Below are 18,504 nucleotides of genomic sequence, written 5' to 3'. Positions count from 1 at the left end.
AAGGAAGCTAGAGCTTTGGATAGATGGGGTAAGAAGGTGTATACCTCTTCTACTTTAGCAATGAGGGCTTTAAATTGCCAGTTTCATATGTTGAAGTATCAGAATTTCCTCCTTTCTCAGCTAAAATCTAAAGTGGATGCTTTGGCAGAGGGCATAGAGTGTAAAGAATTGCAGGATTTAGTACATGTCTCTGAACAGGTGGGTAAGCATTCTTTGCAGTGTGGTTTTGATGCTGTACAGGCCTCTTCTAGGGTGGCTGCCACTGGTTCAGTTCTTCGTAGGCACGCCTGGCTTAAGGATCAGAGTTTATCCGAGCATGTTAAAACTAGAATTCTGGATGCCCCTTTACAGTCTGAAGTTTTGTTTGGTCCCCCTGTGGAGTCGGTTTTGAAGAAAATGGAAGACAAGGCTAAGGCTATGCAGACTGTTAAAGATTTTTTGCAGGTGCAACCTCCAAAGTTTAGTAGAAATTGGCCTACTAAGGGGTGGACCTACCCTTCTTCTGATTCTCAGTCTAGGGGTAGATCTAGACGTGGCAGGGGCAGAGCTCACAGTACATTCAGGCCTAGAACTTGGAGTTCGCCTGCACAATCTGCAGGTGAGGGCAGGAGCCAGTCCTTTCGTAAACGGGCTCAATGACCTGCATTTTCAGCTGCCAGATTCTTCTTCCCTGGCAGCTCCTTTGGGAGGAAAGTTAACACTCTTCAAGCAAAACTGGCTTTTAGTCACCCAGGACAAATGGGTATTGGATATTATAAACCGAGGCTACAAGTTCTATTTCCATACATTGCCTCCTTTCAAAGGCATGCCAGACGTTCCTCCTCGGCAAAGGATAGAGGCTCACAAGCAGATTTCTTTACTTCTTCAAATAGGAGCTATACAGCCAGTTCCTCTGTCAGAAGTGGGACTAGGATTTTATTCTCGCCTGTTTCTAGTACCAAAGAAAGGGAACACGTGGAGACCAATTTTGGATTTATCTATCCTCAACACTTATCAGGACATTCCAAAGTTCAAAATGCTGACGTTACAACAGCTATTACCTCTGTTGGGAAAAGATCACTGGATGGTAACTCTGGATCTCAAAGAGGCTTATCTTCATGTTCCTATCAGGCCCAGTTGCAGGAGGTTCCTGCGTTTTCGGGCTGGAAATTTACATTATCAGTTCTCTGCATTGTCCTTTGGCTTATCTACTGCGCCCAGAGTGTTCACAAAGGTTCTGCCTCCAGTGATAGCCTTTTTCAGGTTAAGAGGAATACAGATTTATCCTTATTTGGACGATTGCCTGATTATTGCACAACACAAAGACGAACTTCTGCATCATCTACAGTATGTGATGGTAGTGTTAAGATGCCTAGGGTATTCTGTGAACGAAATAAAGTCCAGTCTAGTACCCTCTCAGGACATGTGCTTTCTGGGTGTGAGACTGAATACAGCTTCCCAGATGGCCTTTTGACCCCGGACAAACAAAGAAGCCTTTCTCTTTATTTCCATCAAATGTCTCTACAGTCCAGGCTGACTGCAAGGACAGTCCTTCAAGCCTTGGGGTTCATGGCATCTTGTATTCTGGTGCTTCCCAATGCCAAACTGCATATGAGGAAGCTTCAATGGTATCTCAAAAATGTATGGACACAACACTGCCAAGATCTAGACACTGTCATTCAGATAATACCTTGCATTCAGAAAGAATTTTTGTGGTGGGCTCAGGAATGTCACCTAAACAAGGAACTCTGTGACCCGACCAGAGGCGAGTCAGATTCTAACGACAGATGCCTCGGACAAGGCTTGGGGAGCACACCTCAATGGAAAATGGGTGCAAGACACGTGGCCTGTCAGACTTCAACATTTGCATATCAACTTGAAGGAGATGTTAGCAGTCCAATTTGCATTGATGGCTTTCAAGGATTTACTTCACCCAGGACAGGTGTTGATTCAAACAGACAACACTACTGTCATGTGGTACATCAACAAGCAAGGGGGAACCCATTCGTACCCTCTTTGCAGGCAAGCGATGATTTTGTGGGAGACTGCTCTCAGTTTACACCTCAATCTTCAGGCAAGGTTTCTACCAGGAGCACAGAACTCCTTAGCAGTTGTGTTGAGCAGACAAATTGTGGATCCTCAAGAGTGGAAACTGGATCCTCATGTGTTTCAAAAGTTGACAGTGTTATGGGGGACTCCAGACATAGATCTGTTCGCTTCTCCACTAAATTACCAGTTGCCAAAGTTTTGCACAAAAATGTTTCATCCCACAGCTTGGAAGGTGGATGCTCTATCATTCAGTTGGAGCAATCTTCATGTCTATGCCTTTCCACATCTGCCTCTCATTCCCAAGGTACTCCTGAAGGCCAGAATAGACAAGCCATCCATGATTCTGATAGCCAGATTGGCCTCGACAGCACTGGTACCCACTACTGAGGAGTTTGGTACGGAGCCTCCATGGCCTCTGCCTTTGATTCCGCATCTTTTTGTCTCAGGAGGGCAATCACTTCCTCAATGTCAAGATTCAGTCTCTGCATCTCACAGCCTGGCATATTCTGTTTTAGACCCTGGAGGGTCTCAGCTTCCACAACAAGTTTTGAATGTTATTTTGGAGGCCAGAAGGCCTAGTACAAGGAAAGTTTACGCTGATAAATGGAGGAGATTTTTTCTTTGGAGCAAAGCGAAGGACTTTGATGTTTCCAAGCCTGATTTAAGTGTTTCTCTTCAATATCTTACTGAGTTATTGGACAAGGGTTTGTCTTTCTCCTCGATAAAGGTTCATGCTGCAGCAATTTCTGCTCACTATGACTGTGACCCTCCTTTATTTTCCCATCCTTTGTTTAAGCAATTTCTTAGAGGGGCAAAGAACATAAGACCCCCACGTAGAGCTCCTACTCCTGCTTGGGATCTCAATTTTGTGTTGGAAAAGCTTACTCTACAACCTTTTGAGCCTGCAGCTACTGCCGAGTTAAAGTATTTATCATGGAAGACTGCTTTTTTGTTGGCCATTACCTCTGCAAGAAGGGTTTCTGAATTACAGGCCCTTATGGCAGTGGAACCTTTCCTGATTTTTCATAAGGATAGGGTATCTTTGCGTACTAATCCTTCCTTTATGCCTAAAGTGGTTTCTAGTGTGGCCTTGAACCAAACTATTTGCCTACTTTTTATGCAAACCCACAAAATAAAGGGGAGAAGATTTTGTATACTTTGGATATTCACAGGCAGTTATGTTATTATTTGAGCAGAACCAAGGGGTTCAGGCAGTCTCAGCAGTTGTTTGTTTCTTTTGCTTTGGGTTCTCAGGGAAAACCTGTTTCAAAACAAACTATTTCTAAATGGATTGGGTTTTGTATTTCTTTCTGTTATTCCCATCATGGTAAGGAGATTCCGGCTGGAATCAGACCTCATTCCACTAGAGCTACTGCCACTTCTACTGCCTTTCTAAGGGGTAGCTACAAAGATATTTTGGAAGCAGCCACTTGGAGTTCAGTACATACTTTTCCAAGCATTACCACCTTCCTCTTTATTCTAAGTCTAGGGCTGGATTTGCCACTGCAATATTACAGGGCATTTTGGCAGCCCCTAATGCTTTATGATTTTGCCATCCTCCCTTTACCTCTGCTTTGGGATTCTACCCATATGTAAGGACTGCAGCAATGTGAGATGAAGAACATAGTACAGTTTTGTACCTACCATAAATGTAGATGTTCAAGATCCACATTGCTGCAGTCCAATTTACCCTCCCTCCTTCCCTCTGTAGTTTGGCATGGTTATATGGTTTGGGTGATGGTTGTTGTTGGGCATGTTTTTGGGAGGTATCCTGTTTTTGGGCTGTGGCCTTTCTTTTTAGGGCCTTCTGACATCTGGGGCAAGAAAAGACTGAGGATATGACGTCGGTCATGCGCTTTTATACCCTGACGCTCTGATGTCAGATCTGAGCGCCCATGACCGACGTCACCCTAATACTTTGGTATTCGGGCCGACCGAGGACAGCGGACTACCCATATGTAAGGACTGCAGCAATGTGGGTCTTCGAACATCTACATTTATGGTAGGTACAAAACTGTACTTTTTTCACTGTTGCAGTCATTACATTTGGGAAATCCTGCTGGCAGGTTGCCCTCAGCCGGCCTGAATTCCAAAGTCTTGGGTCCCGCGTCGGCTGCTGTCAGCCCTTCCCTGACGTCAGGTTGTCAGGGGTATAAAAGAAGCAGCTGACGCCATTTTCTTCATTCTTTCTTGCCACGCAGTGCCCGAAGCAGAAGCAGTTTGCAAGTGCCGGTCGGCTGACTCCTGAGATTTTCGTGTTTGAGTTTCAGATCCGAAGTCTTCAATAAAGCTAAGTACCCCGTTGAGGAAACTTTTTTCTTGCTCCAAACCGATGTCAGATAATGTTAATTGTGGAAAGCAAATACCTCATAAGGATTTTCATTCTCACTGTATTCCTTGCCTAGGCCCTGATCACAACATTACTGGTCGTCGGTTTTGTGCTAGATTTAACCAACGCACTATTAAGCATCGGTATGATTTTGCTTTAAACTTTTTTTGACGCCAGTTTAATTATCCTGAAATGTCGTCTGATAGCCATCCGACTACCGGAGTTTACAAAAAAAATGCAAAGAAAAAGATAGAGAAAAACAACTGAGGCCCAAAACCGACGAAGCTTCTCCTAAGCCAGTCGCCGGTTCTGAGTGAGGCGCTTTCGCAGCCCCTGACGCCCGCTACTTTAGAGTCACAGGCCGCTACCGACTCCCACGTGGAGTTGGCCATGCCGCTGGCTACTCAAGGTATTGGAGCCTCGGATGCTAATCCCTCAGATGGGTCCGGAGCTGCTGAGCAGGTACCGGCTTCTGAGGGTGTATTCAGACCTAAACATCTTTACATTAGAGCAACTTCAGCTTCAAAGACTGAAACACCTTCTAAACCAAGGAAACAAACTCAAGAGCCACGTGGACAGGCCTCTATGGTCAAAAAACAGATGCTCAAAATGGCCAAAGACTTGATTACCTTGATCAGGGGTTCCCATCCCCCTCCTGATAGGCCTAGGCAAGACACTGACTATGAATCTTCAGATCAGGTTTCTATTTCTTCTGATTCCTCTTCTGATCAGGAATATTCTCTTCCACCCTATGCGGATTCTGATGCTGAAGAATCTATACCTTCAGCATCTCCTCCTGAGGACTATTCCTTTGGTGTAACCTTGCATACCATGAGGGAGCATTTCCACTGGGAGAGCCAAGATTTTTCAGAATCTAAAAAGTCTCAGGGATTTTCTTTTACTAACTCAGCACAGGCCTCTAGCCATTCCACCTGTGTTAGACATTGTAGATTTGTTTTCGGAGTCTAGTCTGACCCTTGACTCCTTAACCCGAGCTCCTGTTAAACCTGACATATTACAGGGTTCCTGACTCGCACAAATTTCTTTTTAAAAACCCTGTTGCTGACCCAGAAACTATTTCACAGGGTCTAAAGGGAGTTAAGGCTTCCACTGCAAAAAACCCAACCCCCACTGACAGAGATTCAAGGGCACTGGACAGATGGGGAAAAAAGGTTTACACATCTGCAAATTTGGCTATAAGGGCCTTAAACTGTCAGTTTCATATGATTAAGTATCAGCAATATGTCATGGGATTGCTTAAACAGCAAATGTTAAATTCTGAATGTGAAGAAAACAAGGAAAGGCAGGATTTATTGTATGCAGGAGAACAAGTTGGAAAACATACTTTGCAATGTGGTTTTGATTCGTTGGAGGCCTCCTGCAGGGCTGCAGTTACGGGTTCTGTAATTAGGAGGCATGCTTGGCGTGATCATTTTAAAGTTAAATTACTAGATGCACCTTTACAGCATGATACTTTGTTTGGTGTTAAGGCAGAGGAGGTGTTAAAGAAAATGGAGGACAAAGCTAAATCTATGCAAAGTGTCAAAGGTTTTTTACAAGTACAACCACCTAGGTTTAGTAGACACTGGCCTACAAAAAAATGGTCCTTTCCTGTGGTCAGACAGACTTTTAAAGGGGCAGATCCCAGGCGCAAGGTTCTTATGGGGCCAAGCAATGTGGTGCTTCTACCTCCAAAGCTGGAGAAGATAGATCACAAACATACCGAAAGCAGTCCCAATGACTTCCCCCTGCCTGCACCAAGCATTTATCTATTGGCAGCAACCTTAGGGGGGAAAATTAGCACTGTTTGCTCAAAATTGGCACATCATAACCCAGGACAAGTGGGTTGTAAACATAGTGTCACAAGGCTACAAGTTCCATTTCCATACTCTGCCAAAGGCAAACGGCTGGCCAGATATGCCAAAAAAATCAATGGGCAGAGGCACAAAAACAAGTCTCATCTATCATGGACATGGGGGCCATTTAACAAGTACCAGAACAAGAGCAGGGACTAGGATTTTACTCGACTGTTCTTGGTACCCAGAAAGGACAAGGCCTGGAGGCCGATACTGGACCTGTCTATTTCTATACACTTTCTTGGACATTCCAAAATTCAAAATGTTGACTTTGCAGTTGCTTCTGCCCATGCTGGGCAAGAATGCTTGGCTTGTGACTTTAGACCTAACAGAGGCATACCTGCATGTTCCAATCAGACAGTCATGCAGAAAATACCCAAGATTCAAGGCTGGTTCAATGCGTTACCAATTCTCTGCACTGCCCTTTGGCTTATCTACTGCGCCCAGGGTCTTTACAAAGTGCCTGGCACCAGTAGTTGCATTCTGCAGACAGAGGAATACGAATATATCCTTACTTATACGACTGTCTCATTCAAGCAGAGAACAAGGACATTCTTCTTCAACATCTGGTGTTTGTGAAAAGACTTTTAACATGCCTAGGGTACACAGTCAACAAAAAGAAATAAAAACTATTACCCTCACAAGAGATAACATTCCTGGGTGCAAGCTTGAATACAACTGCCCACATGGCTTATCTCACGCCAGACGAAGGCAACTGACTACCTATTTCAAAATGTTGGCAACAAAGGCCCAGTTATCTGCAAGAAAAATTCTGCAGGCTTTAGGCTTCTTGGCATCTTGCTTCCTACTAATTCCATATGCAAGACTGCATATGAGGAAACTTCAATGGTACCTAAAAAGTGTTTGGACTCAACATTGCCACAGCCTGGAAACAGTCATTACTCTCATTCCCTGCCTGCAACAGGAGTTTCGATGGTGGGCAATGGCTTGTCACCAGAACAAGGGACAGCCATTCACATTACCTCCAGCCAGGCAGACCCTAACAACAGATGCATCAGACCATGCCTGGGGAGCCCACATGGCAGGAGGATGCATTCAGGGCACATGGTCCTCAAACCAAATGCATCTACATATCAATCAAAAAGAGATGTTAGCTGTTCAAAATGCCCTGACAGCCTTCAAGGACCTACTTCATCCGGGACAACTACTGATAAGGACAGACAACACCACAGTCATGTGGTATGTAAGCAAGCAGGGGTGCACACATTCTTGCCCCCTTTGCAGACTAGCCATGACCTTGTGGGACACAGCTTTGACTTACCAAGTACATCTGCAGGCACAGTTCCTGCCAGGAAAGGAAAGTACTCTGGCAGACGAACTAAGCAGAAACCTCATGGATCCCCACGAGTGGAAACTGGATCCACAAGTCTTCAGCATGATAACAAGGAAATGGGGATGCCTGGACATAGATCTATTTGCCTACCTTCTCAATTACCAACTAAAAAGAATCTGCACAAGGACTTATCACAGACAAGCATGGAAAGTGGACGCCCTGTCTTTCAGCTGGAAAAACCTATCAGTATATGCCTTTCCTCCACTGCCTCTCCTCCCCAAGATGCTCCTAAAGGTCAGACAGGAGAAGCCAAAGATGATACTGATTGCCCCAGACAGGTCACGCCAATAGTGGTATCCAATACTAAGGAACTTATCTGTATATCCAGCTTGGACCTTACCTCAGATACCTCGACTACCGTCCCAGCAAAACAATCAGATCATGCACAGACAACTGAGGACATTAAACTTGGCAGCATGGCGGATAATGTAGTCATGCAAAAAACACCTCTCAGTAAAGCTGTGATGGATGTCATTCTGGAAGCCAGAAGGGCTAGTACTAGAAAGTCTTATGCTGGAAAATGGAAGAGATTCTGTGCCTGGAACCAGACACAAGGAACTGATACAGCGGTACCAAATATTCCTCAGATTTTGCAATACTTAACTGAGATGCTGGACAAAGGCCTATATTTTTCATTCATTAAAATTCATGCCTCTGCCATTTTGGCTCATTACAATACAGAGCCATCACTTTTTTCTCACCCTTTATTAAGGCAGTATCTCAGAGGAGCCAAAAATTTAAGGCCCCCAAGGAGACTACCAATACCTGCATGGGGACCTCAACTTTGTCTTGGAAAAGCTCACCCTGCCTCCTTTTGAGCCAGCTGCTACTGCGGATATGAAGATTTTATCTTGGAAAACAGCTCTGCTCTTAGCAATTGCTTCTGCAAGACGAGTTTCGGAGCTACAGGCGCTCATGGCTGTGGAACCTTTCATCCAGAAAGGGTCTCCCTGAGGACAAACCAAACATTTACGCCTAAAGTACTGTCCAGTGTGGCTCTTAACCATGCCATCCATCTGCCAATCCTTTACCCAAATCCACAGAACAAGGGGGAGCGAATTCTGCATTCTTTGGACGTACACAGACTGCTTAGATTCTACTTGGACAGAACCAAAGCTGTCAGGAAGACAGAGCAATTACTAGTGGCATATGCTGTAGGATCACAAGGAAATCCTATCTCAAAGCAGACTATTTCTAAGTGGTTAGGCCACTGCATTCGTTTCTGCTACTTACTCCATGGCAAGCCAGTGCCTAAGGGCATTAGGCCTTATTCCACCAGAGCTGCAGCAACCTCAGCAGCCTTTCTCAGGGGAGTACCAACCAGCGACATTTTAGAGGCAGCTACTTGGAGTTCAGTGCACACCTTTACAAAGCATTATCATCTGCCACTCTACTCTAAATCCAGGGCAGGCTTTGCCACTGCAGTTCTGCAGATGTCCTTCATGGATGCATCTGCAGTCATAACTGGGTTGTCCTGTCGTCAGGCAGCCCTTCGGTCGGCCGGATTCCAAAGTCCGGGTCCGGCTTCGGCTGATGTCGCACTTCACCCGATGTCATCTCTGCTGGTCTTCGGGTATAAAGGCATCAGCCGACGCCATTTTCTTAAGTCTTTCTTGCCGCGTGGCGCCCGAAGCAGAAGCTGTTCGCAAGTGCCGGTCGGTCAGATCCAGAGATTACTACTACCGAATACTCCTTCAAGACTTCTAAAAGCCAAGTACCCTGTTGGGGACTCTTTCTTGCCTCAGCCGATGTCAGAAAAAGTCAATAACTGTTTAACTTGTGGGAAACAAATACCTCATAAAGATTTCCACTCTTACTGTTTGCCTTGTTTAGGCCCAGACCACGACGTAGCAGCCTGTTCGACCTGTGCTTCTTTCAACCGACGAACGCTTAGACGTCGGTCGGAGTTTGCTGAACAGTTTTTCGGCTCTGAATTTGCGTACATTATGCCGTCGGATCCTCCGACTACCCAAATTATTAAAAACGCAAAGAAAGACCGACATCGCGGTCCGCGGTTTCGGCCGAAACCATGGTTAAGCAAACCGTGAGTGTCTCGGTTTCGGCCGAAACCGAGAAAACTGATCAGAGTACAGCCGAATCAATGACTACTACTGAGGTTCCGGTTACCTTACTTGAATCGGCCTCAGAAATTTTACCTACTACAGTGGTTACTAGTGACTTATCAGACACCATCCCTTTGGATGTCTCTACCCAGCACGTGGTGCTGCTAGGCCTCCTGCAGCCATGTCTATTAAGGCCTTCGCCAGGGCTAAAGCAGCCAAATCTACTAAGTCAGTGCCTGTTAAACCCCCCTCAACCAAGCCCACTTCTAGTTCACAAATGCTTACTCTGGCAGAAGATTTAATATCCTTAATTAGGGGATCTCAATCTCACCCAGACACGGCCTCTCAGCCCCCACAAAAGAGACCTAGAGCAGAGCCCCTCGAGCCTGTGTCCTCTGATGATTCTGCGGAAGACTCAGATATTACAGACCAGCCAGAGGCTCCTTTCTCCAATTTTGAGGACTCAGATGCTGAAGAATCCATTCCAGCTGCTTCCCCACCAGAAGAATTCTCCTTTGGGGAAACCTTACATGCCATGAGAGAACATTTCCAATGGCAGGAACAGGATTTTTCAGACTCCAGAAAAGACTTAGGACTTTTCTGCACCTACCACAACACAGGCCCTTAGCTATACCTCCTGTCCTCTCTGTTGTGGACGATGCATTTAATGATGTTTGCACTGCACCAGATTCTTTACCTCCAGCACCTGCCAAACCAGATAGATTTTACAGGGTGCCAGACACTCATCATCACCTATACAAGGCCCCTCTTGCAGACCCCGAAACTATATCCCAGGGCCCTAAGGCAGTAGCCTCAACCACAGCAAAAAACCCTATTCCTTCTGAAAGGGAAGCCAGGTCTTTAGACAGATGGGGCAAAAAGGTTTACACCTCAGCTACTCTCTCAGCTAGAGCTTTAAACTGTCAGTTTCACATGATACAATACCAAGAGTTTATGCTTGATCAGTTAACTAAAAAGCTATCCTCTGATGACTCTATAGATAAGAAAATCTATTAGAAATGGTAAATAACATACAACAGGTTAGTAACCATTCCTTAAAATGTGGCTATGATGCACTGGAGGCTTCATTTAGATCAGCCATGACTGGCACAGTGATAAGAAGACATGCATGGCTGAAGGAACAAGTTTTACCGGATCATGTTAAAGCTAAGTTATTAGATGCTCCTATGGATAAGACCAGTTTGTTTGGTACACCTGCCCAGCAGGTAATGAAGAAAATGGAAGAAAAGGCAAAATCTGTACAAACGGTTAAAGATTTCTTGCAGGTTCAGCCCCAAGGTTTAGCAGGAACTGGCCTGCCAAAATTGGTCCTTTCCTGACTCCACAAGATCCCAAAGGGGCAGGAATAGACGCTCCAGAGGCAGAAATCAAACCAGAGGGGGTGCCTACAGAGGACGACAGTGGCAAGGTAATAACCGAGCCACAGGCACAGCCACTACCACTACAACAGGGCAATCACAGTGACTTGATTCTAACTCCGCCTACCAGGGAACAAATAGCAGCACCCTTAGGCGGAAAATTAACCTTATTTTCAAAGAACTGGCACTATATCACAAAAGACAAGTGGATTTTGCAAACCATAGACCAAGGTTACCGGTTCCACTTCCATACTATACCAGTCAAAAGAGGAATGCCAAACCCACCTCCAAATCAAAAAACAGAAGCTCTACAGCAGATAATGCAATTAACAAAGATGAGAGCTGTGGAAAGAGTACCAATACCAGAACAAGGCAAAGGATTCTACTCCAGACTATTCCTAGTTCCAAGAAAGGAAAAAAGCTGGAGACCTATTCTCGATCTGTCCACCTTAAACACATACATCATTGTCCCAAAATTCAAGATGCTGACCCTACAGCAACTTCTTCCCATGCTGGGCAAGGAGTGTTGGCTGGTAACTCTAGATCTCAAGGAGGCATACCTGCACGTCCCCATTCGACCAATTTGCAGAAGATACCTCAGATTTCTTGCAGGATCAGAGCACTATCAATTCTCAGCATTGCCCTTTGGCTTATCTACTGCGCCCAGAGTATTCACAAAATGCCTGGCATCAGTAATCGCCCACTGCAGACTACAGGGAAACCAAATTTATCCATACCTGGACGACTGCCTGCTACAAGGGGACAACAAAAGCAAGCTGACAACAGATTTACAAAGGGTCATTTACTTGCTACAAGCACTGGGATACACAGTCAATTTGCAAAAATCAAGGCTGATTCCATCCCAAACAAGGACATTCTTGGGCTGAATTGGACACAGTAAAACAAATGGCATTCCTAACTGCAGAAAAACAAAAGATCTCCTCTTTACTTCTTGGCACTAACAAACCACAGCAAGCTAACAGCAAGAAAAGTTCTGCAGGCCTTGGGCTTCATGGCATCATGCATAATCTTGGTTCCACATGCCAGACTGCATATGAGAAAACTACAGTGGCACCTAAAGAATTTATGGTCCCAACACAGGCACAGCCTAGAAACAGAAATTCCACTAATTCCATGCCTAAAACAGGAGTTCCTATGGTGGGCTCAAGCATGCCGGTCAAACCCAGGCTTACCCTTTCACAAATATCAAGCAAGCCAAACCATCACAACAGACGCCTCAGACCTAGGATGGGGGGCTCACATGCTGGACAAATGCGTGCAAGGATTGTGGACGCAGGACCAACTTCACCTGCACATCAACCTAATAGAAATGCTGGCAGTAAAACTGGCAATCCAAAAATTCAGACCATTTCTCAAAGAAGGCCATTTGATGATAAGGACAGACAACACCACAGTCATGTGGTACATCAACAAACAGGGAGGCACTCATTCATACCCCTATGCAGAATGACTTTGGACCTTTGGAACCTGGCACTCAGCTACAACATCCAGTTACAGGCAATGTTTGTACCGGAAAGGAGAACACTCTAGCAGACATGTTAAGCAGAACCACCTCGGATGCTCACGAATGGATGCTACACCCAGACATCTTCAAGACCATCGCAAAGAAATGGGGAATGCCACAGATAGATCTATTCGTTTCCCTCTCAACCACCAGCTCAAAAATTCTGCACAAGGACATTCCATCCACTTGCATCGAAGTGGATTCGCTCTCCTTCAGCTGGAATGGTCTGACAGCATATGCATTCTCACCTCTTCCCTTGATACACAAGGTATTACTAAAAATCAAGGAGGAACGTCCAAGGATAATCCTGATAGCTCCAAACTGGCCAAGACAACACTGGTACCCATTGCTGAGGAACATGTCTCGGGACAAAATGTGGTCAATACCCCTGATGCCTTTGATGTTAACTCAGAACAACTACAGCATCATGCATCCAAACCTAAAAACGTTGCAGCTGACTGCATGGCACATCACATAGCAGCAACTATTCCAGATCTCTCCCAAAGGGTTAAAGACATTATCCTTGAAGCCCGCAGACCTTCAACAAGAAGGAACTATGCAGGGAAATGGAAAAGGTTTGTCATTTCGAGTGCTGAAAGAGGGAAGGATGTGTCGAATATAGATATGGCTAACATTCTGGAGTACTTGGCAGAGCTTCTACATACAGGCCTGTCCTATTCCTCCATCAAGATACATGCATCAGCTATTTCAGCAGAATACAGCTTTGATCCACCTGTCTTCTCACATCCTCTACTCAGGCAGTTCCTCAGAGGGATCAAGAATGTAAAACCTCCTAGGAAACCACCACTGCCAGCTTGGGATTTGAACTTTGTGCTAGAAAAGTTGACACTCACCTTTTGAACCAGCAGCAACAGCAGACCTACAGCATCTTTCATGGAAAACTGCTTTCCTACTGGTAATAACCTCAGCAAGGAGGGTTTCTGAACTTCAGGCCCTAATGGCAGTACAACCCTTCCTAATCTTCCACCAAGACAGAGTGTCCATGAGGACTAATCCTACATTTATGCCTAAGGTGGTATCCAGAGTGTCCCTAAACCAGGCAATCCACCTACCTACCTTCTTCCCAACCCACAAAACAGAGGGGAAAGAATGCTGCATACCTTGGATGTACACAGACAGCTACGCTACTACCTGGACAGAACAAAAGTAACAGAAAAACTGACCAGCTTTTTGTAGCCTATGCAACAGGAAGGGAAGGAAAAGCAATTTCCAAACAGACAATCTCCAAATGGATAGGAAATTGCATACGATTCTGTTACTCCTTCCATGGAAAACCAATTCCACAGAACATACGACCTCATTCTACAAGAGCAACAACCACTACCACAGCCTTCTTACGAGGAGTGGCAACCAAGGACATTATTGAGGCGGCTACTTGGACCTCCGTGCATACATTTGCCAAGCATTATAATTTACCTCTGTATTCCAGATCCCGAGCAGGGTTTGCCACTGCTGTACTGCAAGGGATCCTAACCACACCATAATCTGTTCTTCCTCCTCCCCTAGTTGGCTATGGTATTCTACCCAGTTGTTATGACTGCAGATGCATCCATGAAGGACATAGTACAGTTTTGTACCTACCATAAATGTAGATGTCCGAACTGGATAGCATCTGCAGTCAGGATTACCCTCCCTCCTTCCCTCTGTGGTACTCCTAGGGTATTTACCCTCCTAATAGCTAGCTGGTGGGGAGTCTCTTATGGTGTATTTGTTTGTATATATGTACATACATGCTTATTTTTGTGTTTGCCTTCTATCCTTTGTGAAACATTGGCATTTTTACCCAAAATTTAGCCTTCCAAGAGGGCAACTGGCATCTGGGGCAAGAAACACTGAAGAAAATGGCGTCGGCTGATGCCTTTATACCCGAAGACCAGCAGAGATGACGTCGGGTGAAGTGCGACATCAGCCGAAGCCGGACCCGGACTTTGGAATCCGGCCGACCGAAGGGCTACCTGACGACAGGACAACCCAGTTGTTATGACTGCAGATGCTATCCAGTTCGGACATCTACATTTATGGTAGGTACAAAACTGTACTTTCCTCATAGCCGCTCCTACTGCTGTCTAGTTCCAGCCTTCCAAGGATAGCTTTGGGACTCTACCCAAATGTAATGACTGCAACAGTGAACACGAAGAACATAGTACAGTTGTGTACACTTACCATAAATGTAGATGTTCAAGTGTATTCACTGTTGCAGTCCAGGTTACCCACCCGCCTTCCCCCTTTTTTCTTTTGGATCTTACCTTTCCTTCTTGGATTTATACTACCTATGTGGTGTATTTGCTTATAGATGAAGGTAAAATTTATATTAGTGTATTTCTGAATATATATATAAAGTTTGGCTACCCTTTTTGAGGACACCTGATATCTGGGGCAAACAGCAGCCGACGCAGGACCCAAGACTTTGGAATTCAGGCCGGCTGAGGGCAACCTGCCAGCAGGATTACCCAAATGTAGTGACTGCAACAGTGAATACACTCGAACATCTACATTTATGGTAAGTGTACACAACTGTACTTTCTTTGCATGAAGAGTAATCTTTCCCCCTAAAGGGGTGGTCAAAAGACAAGTGCTTGGGAATTTTAAAAGGAAGTCATTGAGACTGTTTACCATAGAGGGTGTCTTATTTCCAGATTTGGAAGTGGAGGCCCCCACTGCTTAGTTCTGAGAGTCCCCTGGGACGGAAACCTGGAGTTTTTGCTGTGTCTGGGTTTGGCTTGAGAGGACCTGGAAGGGACTGGAAAATAACCAATTCTTAGTAGGCCAGTACCTACTAAATCTCGGAGGTTGCACTTGTAAAAAATCTTTAACAGTTTGCATAGATTTAGCTTTATCTTCCATCTTTTTAAGAACTTTTTCAGCCTTGTTGCCAAACAGGCAGTCCTGATTTAAAGTAGCATCCAACAATTTAGCTTTAACATGATCAGGCAAAGATGCTCCTTAAGCCAGGCATGCCTTCTAAGCATAGACCCAGTAACAGCAGCCCTGCAAGAGGACTCTAAAAAATCAAAATCACATTGCAAAGTATGTTTTCCAACTTAATTAGCAGAATGCATTAAATCCTGTAATTCTTTTTCCACAGTCAGGAATCAACATCATTTTCTGTTTAAGCAGTCCAATAATATGTTGCTGATATTTTAACATATGAAATTGGCAGTTTAAAGCTCTGATTGCCAAGGTTGCAGAAGTTTAAACCTTTTCACCCCATCTATCCAGCGCCCTGGAGTCTCCATCAGAAGGGGTAGGATTTTTAGCAGTAGAAGCCTTAATGTCCTTGGGCCCCTGAGAAATAGTCTCTGGATCTGCAACAGGATTTTTGAAAAGGAACTTGTGGGACTCCGGAACCCTGTAGTATCTGTCAGGTTTACTAGGAGCAGGAGGCAGGGAATCCGGGGCCAAACTGGATTCCGAGAACACATCATCAACGATGTCTAGTACAGGAGGTATAGCCAAAGGCCTATGCTAAGGTAGAAGAAGGAAATTCCTGTCTCTTTTTTGAATCAGAAAATTCCTGGCTTTCCCAGTAGAAATGCTCCCTTAAAGTATGTAAAGTTTCCCCAAAACAAAAATCCTCAGGAGCGGAAGCAGAGGGAATAGAATTCTCTGCATTAGAATCCTCATAAGTAGGTATGTACAAATCCAGATCATCAGAAAAATCAGAAGAGAAAGAATCCTGATCAGAAGATTCATAATCAAGCTCAGCCCTAGGCCTCTTTTGGGGGGGGGGGGTTGACTACCCCTGATTACAGTTATTACATTTTCAGCCATTTTTATCATTTGTTTGTTAGGCATAGCGGCCTGAGTATGTGGCCTGGGCATCTGTTTTTTAGACATGGATCAAGATTTATGCCTTAGTAATGTAGGATGTGTTGATTTAATATGCAAGTCTGTAGGCCTGAATACACCCTCAGAAGCTGGTGCCTTCACACCGGCTCCAGACCCATCCAAGGTAGAGGCATCTGTGAGTTCCAGAGCTGAAGTATCTCGCAGCATACTGGACTCAGAGTGGGTCTCAGTAGAGGCCTGCGAATCAGAAGTAGCCGGTATCAGGGGCTGCGAAAAGCGCCTCACCGAGTACCAGCGAATTGGCGACTGGCTTAGGAGAAGCGTCGTCGGCAGTTTTGGACCTTGTCGGCCTGTCTCTGTCTGTCTTTGCGTTTTTTCGGAATCCCGGTAGTCTGATGGCTAACCGATGACATTTCTGGATAATTAAACCGAGAACCGAAATATTTAGAAGCAGAAATATACCGACAACGAATAGTGCGCTGATTAAATAAAGCAAAAAACCTACAGCAAGGTACGTCGTGGTCAGGGCCTAGGCAAGGAATGCAGTACGAATGAAAATCTTTGAGGTATTTGCTTTCCACAAGTAATGCAATTATTAACTTTTACTGACATCGGTAAGGAGCAAGAAAAAGTTTCCCCAACGGGGTACTTAGGTTTAATTGAAGACTTCGGTTCAGAAACTCGAATTCGAAAATTTCAGGAGTCTGCTGATTGGCACTTCGGATGTTCTTCGTGTTTCGCTGTTGCAGTCATTACATTTGGGTAATCTGCTGACAGGTTACCCTTAGTCGGCCTGATTAACTGAGTCTTGGGTCCTGCATTGGTTGCTGTCCCTTCTTCCATGACATCAGGTCACTAGGGGAATAAAACATGCAGCTGACTCCATTACATCAGTTTTTCTTACCACTTTCTTGCCGCGTGGTGCCCGAAGCAGAAGCAGTTCGCAAGTGCCATTCGGCCGACTCCTGAAATTTTTGTTTTCGAGTTTCAGAACCGAAGTCCAACTAAAAAGCTAAGTACCCTGTTGGGGAAACCTTTTCTTGCTCCTTACCGATGTCAGTAAAAGTTAATAATTGCATTACTTGTGGGAAGCAAATACCTCATAAGGATTTTCATTTGTACTGTATTCCTTGCCTAGGCCCTGACCATAACATACCTTGCTTTCGGTTTTGTGCTAAATTTAGTCAAAGCACTATTAAACGTCTGTACTATTTTGCTTCTAAATATTTTGGCTTGCGCTTTAATTATCCAGAAATGTCTTCGGTGAGCAATCTGACTACCGGAATACCTAAAAAAACGCAAAGAAAAAGACAAAGACAGGCCGTCGAGGTCCAAAACTGACGACGCTTCCAAGTAATTCGCCAGTACTCAGTGAGGTACTTTCGCAGCCCCTGATACCCGCTACTTCTGATTCGCAGGCCTCTACTGAGACCCATTTGGAGTCCTCTATGCCGAGAGATGCTTCAATTATGGAATCTGCGGATGTCTCTACCTTAGAGGGGGTCTGGAGCCGCTGTGCAGGCACCGGCTTCTGAGGGTGATGTCCTTCAAGGATGCATCTGCAGTCTTTACAAATGGGTTGTCCTGTCGTCAGGCAGCCCTTCGGTCGGCCAGATTCCAAAGTCTGGGTCTGGCTTCGGCTGTTGTCGCACGTCACCCGACGTCATTGAGGCAGTTCGGGTATAAAGGCATCAGCCGACGCCATTTTCCTCAGTCTTTCTTGCCGCGTGGCGCCCAAAGCAGAAGCTGTTCGCAAGTGCCGGTCGGTCAGATCCAGAGATTACTACTACCGAATACTACTTCGAAGACTTCTATAAAGCTAAGTACCCCGTTGGGGACTCTTTCTTGCCTCAGCCGATGTCAGAGAAAGTTAATAACTGTTTATCTTGTGGGAAACAAATACCTCATAAAGATTTCCACTCCTATTGCATACATTGTTTAGGCCCAGACCACGACGTAGCAGCTTGTCTAGCCTGTGCTTCTTTTAACCGACGGACGCTTAGACGTCGGTCGGACTTTGCTGAACAGATTTTCGGCGCCGATTTTGCCTACATTATGCCATCGGATCCTCCGACTACGCAAATAACCAAAAAACGCAAAGAAAAGGACCGACACTCGCGGTCCGCGGTTTCGGCCGAAACCACGGTTAAGCAAACCACG

General features: G+C 45.2%; 1 protein-coding gene across 1 annotated transcript in view; it reads left to right on the top strand.

The window, feature by feature from the left end:
• RPRD2 (regulation of nuclear pre-mRNA domain containing 2) overlaps positions 1–18,504 on the top strand; it is a 2,300,864-nt gene that overhangs the window by 529,653 nt on the left and 1,752,707 nt on the right. The window lies entirely within an intron of this gene.

The sequence above is a fragment of the Protopterus annectens genome, chromosome 8.part0 (genome assembly GCF_019279795.1).
Source record: "Protopterus annectens isolate FY-2018-M chromosome 8.part0, PAN1.0, whole genome shotgun sequence".
NCBI classification, from domain to species: domain Eukaryota; kingdom Metazoa; phylum Chordata; order Ceratodontiformes; family Protopteridae; genus Protopterus; species Protopterus annectens.
The sequence above is the reverse complement of the archived record's forward strand: the minus strand, read 5'-3'. Positions and strand labels throughout refer to the sequence as shown.